Below are 15,501 nucleotides of genomic sequence, written 5' to 3' on the forward strand. Positions count from 1 at the left end.
AAAATTAAATTAAAAAAAATTCACAATATTCGTTCGTAAAATGGGGACAAAATCCAAAAACATTTCTTGACCCTTCTTCACATAAAATTGGGGCAGAAATCAAGATTCGAACAAGTACCATTCACCATTCAAGGCGCACCCTCTACCGACTGAGCTAACGGGTCAGACAATAGAAGGGTGTAATTTTGAACTGAAGAATATTAAAAAAATATGAAGAAATTACAATGTTATAAAAATATTTACCAAAATGAGTTAGGTATAACGTACGAATCGATTTACAAATTACGTCCAATGGCACTTTGAGAAAGAATACCTGAAGAAACCCCAAAACATTTGCTGCTCTAGCAACTAACCTAGTGACCTAAAGTATTGGGTCATGTCACGATATTTTTTTCTGAGGCATTATGTCCAGGTTGCTCAATTTAACATACACGTATCCTTAATGCTGTTGAGATTTTACAAGGATGGCGCTCTCACATTTCTAAGAATCCAAAAGCGCCATTAGGCGAACGTTTACGGTATACGGTTGCAAATATGTTGGGAGGCCAGCTGGTGATCCTCGCTCATAATGAATGCGTTCCAAACCCTAAAGTTATTATCTATCCATGTCATAATTGCTCCTTGCCTTTTTTCCTTTCCTTTGCATTCCAAATTGTGTCTATCAGCTGATTTTTGCATTTTTATATAAACATTACTTTCGCGCTCAATTTATTTGTACTTTCAGATTCATATGATTCACTTTGACCGAGATAGACTGAGGTCTCTGAAAGAAGCCATCGAGTACAGGAATGGATTGGTAGCTCTTGCAATTTTCATTGAGGTATTAATGTTATATGCGACACGATCTGCTCCATGGGCGCCAAAGGAGGCATTTTTGAAAATTGAGTTACTATAATTATTACCTTGTAGTAACATATGTAGTGAAAACACCAAAGTTCTAACATACTTGGTTCTGAAGTTGTGAGGTTTTGTGATGTGTATTTTCTTATGTATTTTATTGTTTTTTACTCCATAATTATTTTTACCATTATCTCAATTTAAAATTTGCCGCCTTTGGCCTCATGGACCAGATCATGTCACATTATACAGACAATAAACTAAATCGGCATTACAATTCGTTATGCATTGTGGGGCAGTTATTACAGTTTTAGAACACGTTGAACTCTGACCTATCGGATTTTTTATGTGCTTACAAAAATATTGTTTGAAATGTTTTACTAGAATAAAAAAAATAAACAAATTAAGTATTATTTTTAATTATAACATTATTACAATGTTAGATGAATAAATAATAATCAAAGTAATTTTCACGATAGGTCAGAGTTCAATGTGTACCAAACTTGCCAAAACCGTCCCACAATGCTTTAGGAACTTTTAATGCCGATGTCGCGTATACTCCAATATAAGAGAGTGTAAAGAAAATACTTTGGAGAGGAGCTGTCGAGGTATGAGAATCTGACACTTGCCCGTCAATAACTTACCCTCCCCTTTATTACGACAACCTGAAACAAAATCGAAACAGTGGATGCTGTAACGAACGATTTAAATGTTCCATTCTATTTGATTGGTTATGATTGGTTTTTCATAAAAACAACGTTATAATACGTTAAATATATATATAATAGACAAGGTACATTAACCTTTTTGGTAGACGTATTATACAAAATTGCCACCGGAAGAGATTAATGAGGTCACTGGAAAATAAACTTCCAATGTGATTGGGGAAAATCCCTTAAAAAGCAGTGGCATTATATCTGTATAATGTTACTTTATAAATAAACCTCACATTTCAATTATGGGTGTACTAATGTAAATTGTATTAGCAGGCAGACTTCGCATTTGGCTTGAAATTGTAAAGGAAAGCCTACTAAAAAAAAAAAAAAAAAAGCGCAGTGATTTATAGTGCGCTACGCACAGGCACAACGCGTAGACGTTGATCCACAAGCCTCAGCACACTTTACAGGTTGTCGCTGACCACTACGGCCCCACATCATTCCATAAACCATTTAACAACAAATCAGGGACTTTGCTGCTACAAGAGCGCACACCCTAGACATTCCACATATAACCATCGCAACCAGGATCAGCTCCCCGAGTTTCGTACGGGTTACAACGAGACAATTAGCAGTAAGTTCCTTGTCCAGGGGAATTTCAAGCTAACTCAATTTTCCACGAGAGCATACTAGGCACCGTCAGGGTTCGAACCCGCAACCTCTCGCACCATAGTCGAACGCCTTAACGATTGAGCTAACTTAACTATCAATTTGTGACTTTATATTCAAAAAACACCATATTAATATAGTATTCCGAATATTGCTACCAATTTATGAGTTCATGTCAACTTTATAAATATGTCATATGTTGAAACTTGAAACCTATGCATTATAACAATTATTCAGCATCTATTGCTGTGTGTCTCTTTTTTATATTTTTATCTGATGACTATCACGTTTCATAATTTTATAAATTCTTTGTTTAGGACAGGAATACCATCCAATATTTATTCACAAAAGTTATCTGCTTCAGCATCTATTGCTGTGTGTCTCTTTTTCATATTTTTAACTGATGACTATAAACACGTTTCATAATTTTATAAATTCCTTGTTTAGGACAGGAATACCATCCAATATTTATTCACAAAAGTTATCTGCTACAACGAAATGAATATAAAGTCACAAATTGATAGTTTCGAGACATCCTGGCTGCATGAGTTGATGTTCTTTGTTTGCCGCGCACCTGTACTTAAGCCAGTAGTATGTCCTTCGCGATTGGCCCATTGTGACCCCGTTCACAAAAGGACATACTTTTGGCTTGAACAGGTGCATTTGAAACAAAGATCACCAACGCAGTAGCCAGGGCGTTTCGAAACTACCAACTTCAGACTTTATACTCATTTCGTGGTAGCAGGCCACATAATATATTACTTTCTTGTTTACTAGTTTTTAGTTCGTCGGTCGCAACACATAGTGGCGTACGTGCAGGACAAACGCAAAATACATTTTCGAGAAAAACGCTCTTGAAGGATAGGCTACTAATAACATAGTCAGTACTTCTCCAATATTATCTCTCAGTGGACCGATTACATTTGAAATTGAAGTTAAAGGATTAAACTATTAAACTGTAACTTAAATAGTTAAAAAGGAATAACCTTTATATGATATATCTAGCTCTAAACTTATACGCCACTATGTGAAACGGAAGATTTGGGTGGTTTCGGCGGATTTTTGAAGCGTAAGTCGCACGTACGCCACTATGTGAAACGGAAGATTTGGGAGTTTCAGCAGGTTTTTGAAGCGTAAGTCGCACGTACGCCACTATGTGAAACGGAAGATTTAGGGTTTTCGGCTGGTTTCTGAAGCGCACGCCACATTATTGACGGATGATGTGCCTAAATGTCATCAAATCCGATTTTCGCTGTTTCACATAATGGCGTATGTTGATCGTACGTCAGTTTGTGAAACGGAAGATATTGGATTCTTACGGGATTGTAAACATAAGTCAATTAATTAATTAACGTTATTTATTAATTAAGTATAGTTGAGCTTTCTAACTTGGTATACTTGAAGAACTTGATATATAAAACCGTTCAGCCGAATTTCATAAAATTGACCAAAATCACCGTACGCCACTATGTGTTGCGACCGACGAGTTATTTGAGCTTACTCTGTTCTTTTACAAATACAAGCAAAACAAAGCAGAGGACGAAAGAAAACTGTTTGGTGATTTTGCTTTTTCATTTTCTGCATTTTTTATAGGTTGGCGAGACTCCAAATCCAACATTTGCGAAACTAGTTGACGTACTCTACAAGATCAAACTTGAAAGTTAGTCCCATTTGTACTATGCATTTTGATAATGTCATCCTTAAAAATTTGAAAGACAAACAAAGAAATAGTGTAAACTTAAAAAAACCCAGTGATTTATAGTGCGCTACGCGCAGGCACAAAGCCCAGACGTTGATCCACTAGCCTCAGCACACTTTACATGTTGTTGCTGACCACTAGGGGCCAATATCATTCCATAAACCATTTAACAACCACTCAGGCACTTTACAGCTTCAAGAGCGCACACCCTAGACATTCCACAGTTGACATTCGCAACCACGACCAGGTCCCAGGGTTTCGTACGGGTTTCAACGAAACAATTAGCAGTAAGTTCCTTGTCCATGTGAATTTCAAGCTAACTCAATTTTTCCAAGAGAGCGTACCGCCAGAGCTCGAACCCGCAACCTCTCGCACCATAGTCGAACGCCTTATCGATTGAGCTTACTTGACTGCTTTTAGGCAACTGAGTGTCCGTTATCTAATATGCACATGAGAAACCAGGTGACAACTAACCTGCTCAAAGGAGTGTTGGCACATGAGAAACCAGGTGACAACTAACCTGCTCAAAGGAGTGTTGGCACATGAGAAACCAGGTGACAACTAACCTGCTCAAAGGAGTGTTGGCACATATGAGAAACCAGGTGACAACTAACCTGCTCAAAGGAGTGTTGGCACATGAGAAACCAGGTGACAACTAACCTGCTCAAAGGAGTGTTGGCACATGAGAAACCAGGTGACAACTAACCTGCTCAAAGGAGTGTTGGCACATGAGAAACCAGGTGACAACTAACCTGCTCAAAGGAGTGTTGGCACATGAGAAACCAGGTGACAACTAAACTGCTCAAAGGAGTGTTGGCTCTAAAAAAGTCTTGTTATGTAAATCAGACAGTTTCACGCTCCGTACCTTTTGGGCAGGATTTCGGAGCGTACGCTTTTGTTATATGCTCAAACCTTTCCCTATTTCATGTGTGCAAGGTCGTTCCTACGCAGGTGAAAGAACATGAAAGTGAGTATCGCACGAGTACATCGTGCGGGCAAAATAGCACATTACCGTACTCAGAGCATGTATTGATCAGGATTGTGTTATCAACACTCAATTTTGTGTAATATGAATTAACGATTTCAGAGAATGGTCAATTAGGCAAGGTTTAAAGTTCATGTCAATCCTGACTAGTCCTACAATTATTTAATATATTTAGGTATATAACTTTGGGGAGTCTTCAATAGTAACCATTACTCTATACAACTGTTACATTTGATATAGCTCATATTTGATATGAGAATAGCAGACCTTTTCAAACTGTCTTACAGATCAATTAGCCTTATCATTGTGTTGACCTCGCCAATTTATACTTCTTTCTCAGATAGCACATACATTTTCCCCAAAGTGATGCCTTTAGAAGGACTATTACCGAACAAGCAGGATAGATATGATTACTTCTTCTACCAAGGCTCTTTGACTACACCACAATGTAACGAAGTCGTACAATGGATTATCTTCAGAAAACCAATTTACGTCTCTCGGCAACAGGTGAGATTAGCAGGTGGTCATGAAAAGTGCACTTGAATAATGGAATACTTTGTGTGGGTGTGTGGGGTGTGTGCGTTATGGACAAAAGTTTTACTAACATTGTCGGTATTTAATTCTGCAATATTCTGCAATATTATTTACATCACAAGGTCAGGTGCAATATAAACATTTAATGGTAAGGCTATTGACCTCTTCGGTAAATCCCATAACCATTTGCGAGTACACCTAAGAACTCGTCATTTTGCGTCACGCCGCTCTGCGCAGATGCGCACATCGTTTATCGAACATCGTTACTGCGCATTGCAAGTCGGCGTGACGTAAAATGACGAGTTCTCAGGTATACTCGCAAAGGGTTATGGGATTTAGTTACCGAAAAGGTCAATAGAGGCCGTCAGCCTTTCGTCATCTTGTGGGTACAAATGATACGCGTGTTCATGCGTCAGACACTACGCGCAAGACGCAGCTTGCCACGCAGCTGTTAACACGCATCGACACAGTGATTTTGCTGTTCATGCATGGAGATCGAACGACCATCGCAGCGTGTACCCACAAGATGGCGGCATATGACGTCACGCTGACGGCCTCTATTATGTATAACAGCAATTTAGGTAACAATAGTGATTTGTCACCATTCTCTTGCTCTTCAAATGTTTATAAAATGAAGACCAGAGCGCAAGAAGACCGTAAGTCCACTTGGCCCCTCAACATGTATACACTCAAGTTGCGTATAGTTTCGTATAGTTTGGTAATGTTTTATACATGTTCAGGAACCATAAGAAACTATACGTAACTTTAATGTATACATGTTGAGGGCCCAAGTGAACTTACGGTCTTCTTGCGCTCATGTCTTCAAATGCTGTTAATAGGCATTTCAGAGTATGGGAGAAACGATCATCCGTAAACAAAATATTTTTTCATTATAGATTTTTGAAAGTCTATTTTATTTTTCATTTGAGCATAATGTAGCAGTTGATGTTATTGTTGCAAACTGTGCGCACAGTAATAAAACAATAATTTGTTTAAAATATTTTGTTTTTCTGATGACTTGCAGTTAATGTAAGATTTCTATTTGTGTGGCTATAGTGTAAATGATGATGACGACGACGATGATGATGATGATGGTGATGATGATGGTGATAATGATGATGGTTTAGATGATGATGATGATGTTGTTTTTGTTGTTGTTGTTGATGATGATGATGATGATGATGATGATGATGATGATGATGATGGATAATACAACTGATGTCAGATGATTATTAGAGTCGTGATGGTGACGATGATGGCAGTGATGAGGATTTAATTTAGTATGAAATTCTCAACCCCCCTCCCGCACCCACCAGTCAATGTTGTTTTGATACTGAGAGAGGAACGGACAATTGGTCTAGTATTGGCTCCAACATTGCTGGGGGGGGGGGTTGCAAGCAATATGAAACATTAATGTTTGCCACTCATGTTACTTGTAATGTTTAAACAAAGAGCACGTTTCTATGGTATCACTCACAGCATGGAAATAGTAGACATGCTCACATTTTCGGCAAGCCCCACGTGTCAAGGCCAAATCGACTTTTACAATGTTTATTGAAGAGATAAGATATGCATAATCTTAGTTTGCGAGAAGATAAGAGGTCAAACGTTTCCATGTTAAAAATAGAATTACATGCTAGGCATGTTTGTTCCTCTTTGTCGTTTGTGTATTAATTATCATCATCATCATCGTCATCATCATCATCATCATCATCATCATCATCATCATCATCATCATCATCATCATCGTCATCATTATCATCATCATCGTCGTCGTCGTCATCATCATCATCATATCATCATCATCATCACCATCATCATTACCTGACTACTAGCCACAACTAAAACCCATACCAAGGAAAATAAAATATCAATTTTGCTGCAAACCCTCAGAGAAAATTAATATTCAAATATTTAAAATCGTGTTTTATTACAACGTATCTAATAGTAATAGGAATTTACACACAACCATGACAACTGCTAAATTAAGCTGAAATGAAGAAAACATAGACTATAAAAAAGTCTAAAATGAAAATAAATGTTGTTCGTATCAGATTAATTTGAATCTTTGAAATTCGTGAGGTCTGAGAGGATGTCCTACAGAAGTGCGTAACTGTTAGAAACTTTGGAAATATAAGTGTCATAATGGGATTTACCCAATATCTATATAAATTATAATCATGACAATCAGGCCTCATCCTTAAATGTCCCTTTAAGTATTTCTTGGTTTGCATACGTACTCAACTACATTTACCAGTGAACTTTCAAGACAACCCATACTTGTGATAGCTTTTAATTACTCTCTAGTAAATTCCTTGTTAGGACAGGAATACCATCCAATATTTATTTACAAAAGTTATCTGCTACAATGAAACAATAAAATAATTGTCATTACGTTATCCCTGCCTTAGGCGGAGTTTGCAGTTTCTGATGATAATATATATGTAGGCTATACGTTATCCAAATGGGTCAATGAGTTATGTGAGATAACCTTGTGCAAGACACAATGTGCATGCATATAGTTCCTAGGACGTGATCTTCGCCCGGAACTTATAAGCTATTTTTAAAAACCCTCTCCATTCAAGTGTGTGTTGACTGCAGACGACAAGATTTTTAAAACTTTTTTAAAAAAAGTTAAACAAAAAAAATTTAAACAAAACTTTAAAAAAAAAAACTTATTAAAAAGGATTAAAATTTTTTTTAATTTAAAAAGTTTAGAATTGTACATTTTCATGACCATATTTGGAACCAGCATGAAAAATGCATTAGATTGAGTACAAACAGATCTAGCCTTGTCAGTGGTTCTTAAGATAGCTCTTGCTATTTTGGGAAAATATCCCCAAAACTTGGGACTGTTAGCACACAGAGTATTAACATAAGACCTATAAACGTATTCTCTCATTTCTTCACAGCTTGCTTCATTTCGTAAACTCCAAGGAAGCAACTTTGGCATGAATGGAATAAACACGACACTTGTGGATAATTTTCGGCCTGTGCAGCCGCTGAATAATAGAACGGTTTACCTAGCCACGTGTCACAGTAGTGCCTCTACGTTGTCCATATATAATTGGGCATCTCTGGTCGTCATAATGTACTGGCTGTGATTTCACAAACGTTCTTGTATACAACTCAAAGGATTGAGTAAAATTATGTATCACTTTGTCGAATTGAATGACCAAATTATCCCACTCCACCATGTCTGCTTCCTGTTGGAACTTGACGTTGGTGGCACTGTTTTGGGTTTAGGAGCTGGTCATAATTTATGTCATATTTTTACTTGTTTGATAATAAAATATTTTACACTCTCTTCTGACCACGCTGACAATGCAATTGTCAACATATTTATTATTACATGATTTTTATGAAGGTTTAGCAAACCCTAAAGTTGAATGTTTTTTACGCAAACCTTAACAAAAGGTTTTAAACGAAGTTTGAAAGAACTATGAGAACATCAGAGTGCTGTGATGTACAAATGACATCTATTGTACTAGTCTGTTTTTATCTTATAAAAACTATAGCTACTCAATTTGATATATTTTAAGATTTGATACTGCGCCCGAGACTTAAGCCCAAGACTCCCAAAATGATTCGACTCGACACGAGACTGAACGTATACAATCGATTCAAAACTAATCCCGTCACTCAACACTTCGAGACTCGACCTTCTGACTCGACTCATATGTGATGCGATCAAGCAAAATCAGTCGGAACTCGGCAATAATAAATTTTCAGTTTCCTATAGCATTGTAAAAAGTATTTATAAAGCTGGATTTTGCAGAAAATCCCATTCGAATTGAACAACCAGTTCCAAAGATATGAGCAATTAAAGAGTTTCCAAAACAATAGGAAATAAAAGGAAAAATTTCCGTTGTTTGGCTATATCTCAAAATCAATATTTCCGAGTTCCGACTGATTTGGCTTGATCGCATCACATATATTGAATGGACCCTGAATGGATCGAACCGGGTAATCAAATGAGATAAATATCGATCAACTAATCGTGTAATGCGGCCCATACACGTTCAATGTTTTGATCAATATCAAAGACCCTTGATACAAGAGTGGATGCAAAATCTACCATTGTACACGCACAATTGTAGATTTTGTATCCACTCATGCATTTAGGGTCCGCAATATTGATCAATAACATTGATCGTGTATGGGCCGCATAAGATGTGTGCCGACTAATTCCAATATTGAACATTTATGAAGTGCAAGTTATTCTTCAATGATTGCACAATATCCCAATCTTTATTGTGCTATTGACTACTTTAGATTAGGATGACGAATACAAAGAGCTTTTAAATAGAAATAGAGTCGCAATAGATTATATAATCTTTTGTTCGTTTGATGCCGATTAGAAGTTGCGACAGGCTATTCATAAAAGTGGTACCATGGTTTCGAATAAAGGGGTTCCGCCATTAAGGTTACACGAAGAAACGTATAAAAAACGTATAAAAGACGTATAAAGTTGTTCTCTAAAACCGCGTTTTCTCAGCAATCAAATATCGCAGTGAGTTAAATGTTGGTGCATGGATGTATCTTAACATTATTTTTGTGTGTGTATACAAATTTTTAGAATCCGTTTGAAAATCCTTCGTTTAAATCATTTTTACGCACCATGTTCACAAGATCAAAACACGTTCCATGCAGTTTTTTTCAAATATTCGCTCCGTATAAAACCACGCCGAGTGATTGTTTTCTCCTTTTTGTATTGTACTACAAATCGACCAAAGAAATAATGTTGCCATGGGGAAGAACCAAATACAGTACCGATTAAATTTTATTAGCCCGTTTTTGGGAACAATTTTCAAGAATCTTGTACCACAAAACACTGTTATGTTACATTATCGATATCTGGATTGTTGAACGTTAATTTTGATTTCTAACTGCCTACATTATTTCTCAAAAGTACGTCGATTCCTTTACCATTTGAATTTCACTCCAAATTTAAGCTACTTTTGCAAAAATCGAGGTTTTTCGCCATCGATACCTCCGACATTTACAGCGGTGATGAGATTGTTTATCATAAGAGCCTGGTATGCACTATTCCATAATAGTCAGTTTGAGATCAATCGATTTCACAGGTAACTCAGTAGCTCAATCGGTTAGCGCGCCAGAGTCACGTTCGACTATATACTATAGTTTTGAGCTGGAAAATTTTGTTACGTGTTCGAGTCCCGATGTGGTCCATTCCATCTATTTTATTTTATTTTTTTCTCTCACTTTTTTCTTTTTTCTTGTTCGTTTTTTTTCTTTCTGATTGCAGCGATTGATTGTTTTTGCCCGGTTTTTTTTTTTTTTTATATAATTCAGAAATATTTAGGCTATACTAGTCTAATACTAGGCCTAGTAATAGGAGCTAATAGGCGCGGCCTATGAATATATTTTTACAAATCAGATGAACAAAATATTGGTTGTTGGTTTTGTTACTGTTGTTGTAGTTATTGTTGTAGGCCTATATTGCTTAATCAGGGTATAAATAGGCATACTAGGCCTATAGCCTATAGAAGCATTGGTTTATTTCACGACAGATATCATCCAGGATAATTTTAAAAATTGAAAATTTAGAAAATCCAAAGGAAAATTGCCGAAAACGGCTGCCCACAATCACCCCCCACCCCAAACCCCCCCCCCCCATCAGCCCATATGGTCCTATCATGGTCGCCCCTCCCCTATCCCTGCAACATATAGGATCACTCACGAGCCGCGGTTTGTCCGTGGCCCCTAGTTCAGATGGATACACTATTGTATGCGTGAGTAAGTTCATTCTTTTCTGCATGGCTGTTTCCATTATTAACTTACGCCCCTCTGGAATCAAGCCTTGAAAATCAATTGTATTTAACCTTAAATTGGTCACTGATCCGGCATCATATTAACGCTCTACACAACAGGCGAGTATCAATAAGTGACCACACTACAGTCATGTGTAAGGGCAGTCATGTGTAAAGTGGTACCATTGTACTCGCGTATCCCAAATGTGTGCTTGTGTGGGTCTGAAGTCTATAAGGAGGCTTTAGCTGTCGATGCAATCATCTTTACCACCCACCTGACGTTAGGCGTTTCATTTAAATAAATTGAATGCTCTTGCTGATCGATTACACATTAGAATGTATAAAGGCTGCCATGTCCAGTCCATATATCTATATTACACTATAATGGTAATCGCTATACGTATACATGTAAGTATATAAGTATAGGCCTAAAGGTTGTTTTTTTTAAATTTCCATTTAATTTTATTTAAGAAGGAGATTGGTATAGAAATAGTGGCGTACCCAAAGAGGGGGGTTGGGGAGGGCAGATTTACCTCTGTGAGAAGTCTTGGGAGGGAGGAGAGGGAGGAGGGATATGGAGAATGAGAGAGGGCTGGAGGAAGGGAGAAATAAAAAGATATAATAAAGACAAGTAGATAAATAGAAATATAAGGAAAATGATGGGAATGAGAGAGGGAGAGTGAGAGGGGACAATGAGAGCGAGGGAGTGATAAAGTGTAGGCCTAGGAAAGAATAAGTACAGAGAAGGGAAAAGAAAGGAATGATGAATACATTTAATAATAATTATTAGGCCTATATAATAACTAAACACATAAAAGCACTGGGCAGCCATTCGATGATGACAATGCCTTTATTCGTTACGTAATTAAAACGCCCAGTCAGATGTATTTCACACCTACCAAACACAACTCACCCAATTTCGCAAACTGGGCGTTGAATGTACACTCTCATGAATATTGATTGGCAACATTTTCAAATATGTCAGCGCTCTAATCGGAAACAATAGAACAATAGACCCTGCAGAGCGTTGGACGAATATATGACCAGTGATTTGGGTTTCTTCACATGTCATACAGGTCTTTCATGCTTCGATTTGATAAGGCAATGTCTATCAGATGAATTCAATTTAAACTTTATATCAACGTTGTTGTGTTCTTTAAGGTCCATTATCTGGGTATAAAATGTAATTCATTATTTTTAGGTCAGACATACCTTTTTACAACGTAGTCAACTGCAGATATCCCTCAAAATAAACAAGTTGATCCTATAGGACCACTTTTCTTAGGGAATCATATTTTTACTTTGGTTGTGTGACCGTCTCGATTTTCTGATCAAAAGACTTGACTCGACTCTTGGCTGAACAGCTGAGTGACTCGGCTCCACCCCGTAGAGGACACTCGAGACATCAATAACTCAAATGCCCACATGTGCTTCTCAGACATGATTAGCCCTTAACTTGAATAATGATATGCGTTAATGACAAATTAGGTTGCCAACATGTGCCGGGCTTTAATCGTATTTGTGTGTGCTTTGATAATAAGAATAAAAGTGAAATAAAGTAAAATGATATTATGTTAAGCCTATGCTTTATAAAAGAAAATATTGCTATGATCAGAAACTTCACGTGCAATGTGTTAAACCTGTGTTTTGTGGAAGAAATATTTCAATGTTCAATGTGCTCCATGTTCGTTTATGTGGTTTATCTAACAGTATGTCATATATTATGTCATGCAAGTACTCAAAATTAGTGGGAACTCGGAAACATTGATTTTGAGATATAGCCAAACAAAGGTAATATTTCCTTTTGTTTCCTGCTTTTTGGAAACTCATTGTTCATATCTTTGGAACTGAATGCTTAATTTCAATGCGGTGTTCTCCGGGGGGGCACTTCAATATGAAATGGATATAGGTGTAGGGCTGGCACTTTCGCACTAAGGGGCATTTGGTGAGAGCAAAATGTAAAAAATATGGGGTCATTGGGTGAGAACATGAACTTTGTTTTAAATGGAATCTGAGAGCCGAAACAGCGCCACAGAAACCTCGAAAATCGAATTTCTAGTTCTAAATGGCTTCAAATTTCCTTGTTTTTTCAAAATAAGTAACAAAATCAGTGATAAATGAAAGTTGTTGTTCAAATTGAACTTGTAAGGGTCATTGGGTGACAGATCAAATGGACAAATATGGGGTATTCGGGTGACAGCGCATGTGTTCGTAAAAAATATGGGGTCTTTGGTGACAGCGACTGTGAAAAGGGGGTCTTAACAGCCCTACATACGCGTCACCTCCAAAGTGGGAGTGCCAATCCCCCCCGGGAGGGGGGTTCTGCACAATATGCAGCTTTGTAAATGCATATATAAGAAAATTTAATATTTCCGAGTTCCAATTGATTTTGCTTGATCGCATCACATGTGTGTGGAGACTTGTGTGAAAAACGTTTCTTATAATTCATATTGTGTGACATTAATGTTGTATTAAAGGCCCATTCAGAGATTTGCTCATCGGGAGGATCGTAATAAGCATCTAAATTCCGGTTTTGGTACCTTTGCTACTGTCATAAATAGATGTTCTAGCATAGCCTGCTAGTGGTTAAGCTGACAGCCGTGTATTAGAGAAAATAAAAGACCATTTTACACGAATCTGTCATTTCTCTACTTTTTCACTTTAGGCAATTTATAAACAGCTTCAATATTGTTACAATTACATTGGGATCACTGAATGGACCTTTAACTTTGACATGTTTGTGTAAAAACATTGTTAATATTCGTCAATACCAAATCGTCACTAGTCAAATGCAAAACCTCACAATATACAAGTGGGCCTTAGTTACATAAACCTTAAATATACATCCTTTTTTGTATCTTAACTTTTTTTAATGTAAACTACATAAATGTTTGTAAATAGCCAAATAACCAATGCCGTTTTCCATGTAAATCTTGTTATTGTTTGTTTTTACCTCTTAGACGAAATGACAAAATCGGTACAAAGGTTTATGTAACTGGCCGTAGAAGTGATGTAATAATCGGAATAACTACCATAGTAATAGGGTACAACTATTTTTGAATATATCGCACCTCACTAGTACGTTCACGCGGTACCTCTGTATTGTGCCATATCATGCTGATCACTCGCACCTGTAAGATTAGCATCTTTGAAAAGAGCGATATTGTATTCAATCTACGTATTCAATCAGACATACTGCTTACAGTGCAACACGATATATTCAAAAATTGTTTTACCCTATTGCTATGATAGCTACACCGATTACTAAACAGCCGGCATTCAAAACGCGATATTCAACATTCCCGCACCGAAATTGTCCAGTGCAATGACGTCGTGGTTATTGTCAGCCTTCATTGTATTACTGGGACGTCATTGCACTCGACAATCTCGGCGCCCGGGAATGAGAATATCGTGTGTTGAGAGACAGCTGTTTTAATTCGTTGTGGTTGCCAGAGTCATTCTTTAACGTTTTAAAACATTCCTTTCCGCCAAAGCATGTTTAGAATCGTGGCTTGTTCTTTATATGGTATTTCTTGTGAGTTTTGTATCGTCAATTCTATACTTGGTATATAGACAATTGTGTCTCTTTTCGAAGAAGTTTACATTTTGTATTATGTAACGTGCCTGCATTTTTTTAAATAAAATATGGATAATATCCAAATTCAAATCTATCAAATCAAGTACAAGAAAGAGTTTGATATTTTGTGTGTTTGTTGCGTTACCACAGTACGTAGAAAGTGGACCCTACCCGTTTGAACTAATATAGCATGTTTTATACACTTTTAGAAAGTGAGAACGATTCCAATCAGAGCAACTTTATACCGGTAGCCAAGCACCAATTTATCTGATTAGCGTGTATTAATTTTGTTTCAATTACGCGAGGACGTGTGTGGAAGGTGAGGTGAGGTGGTCAAGATATTCGCCGTAAAAGGGATGATGTAACAGGATTAACTACCTTAGCAAAAGGTTAAAACAATTTTTGAATATATCGCACTGCGTTAGTACGTTCACGTGGTACTTTTGCATTGAACCATAGAGGTCAAAGAACAGGGATAAAGACCTGGATGTAATTCTAATGATCTAATCACTCGCAACTGTAAGACTAGTATCTATGAAAAGAGCGGAATTGTATTCAATCTATGATTGCAGACAGGTGATGATTGCTATTTGTTTGTAGTGCAGTGCGATATAATTGTTTTAACCTATTGCTATGGTAGCATATGGAAAGGTTTCCATACAAAATCGATTCTCTTACAAACCATCTACGCAGTTTCCACCTCGATATACCTGAGCAGACAGTTTTGTCCAAGAACTTCCAAGCAAGCAGTGCATTGTCTCCACACAGTC

The sequence above is a fragment of the Amphiura filiformis genome, chromosome 2 (genome assembly GCF_039555335.1).
Source record: "Amphiura filiformis chromosome 2, Afil_fr2py, whole genome shotgun sequence".
Taxonomy (NCBI): Eukaryota; Metazoa; Echinodermata; class Ophiuroidea; order Amphilepidida; family Amphiuridae; genus Amphiura; species Amphiura filiformis.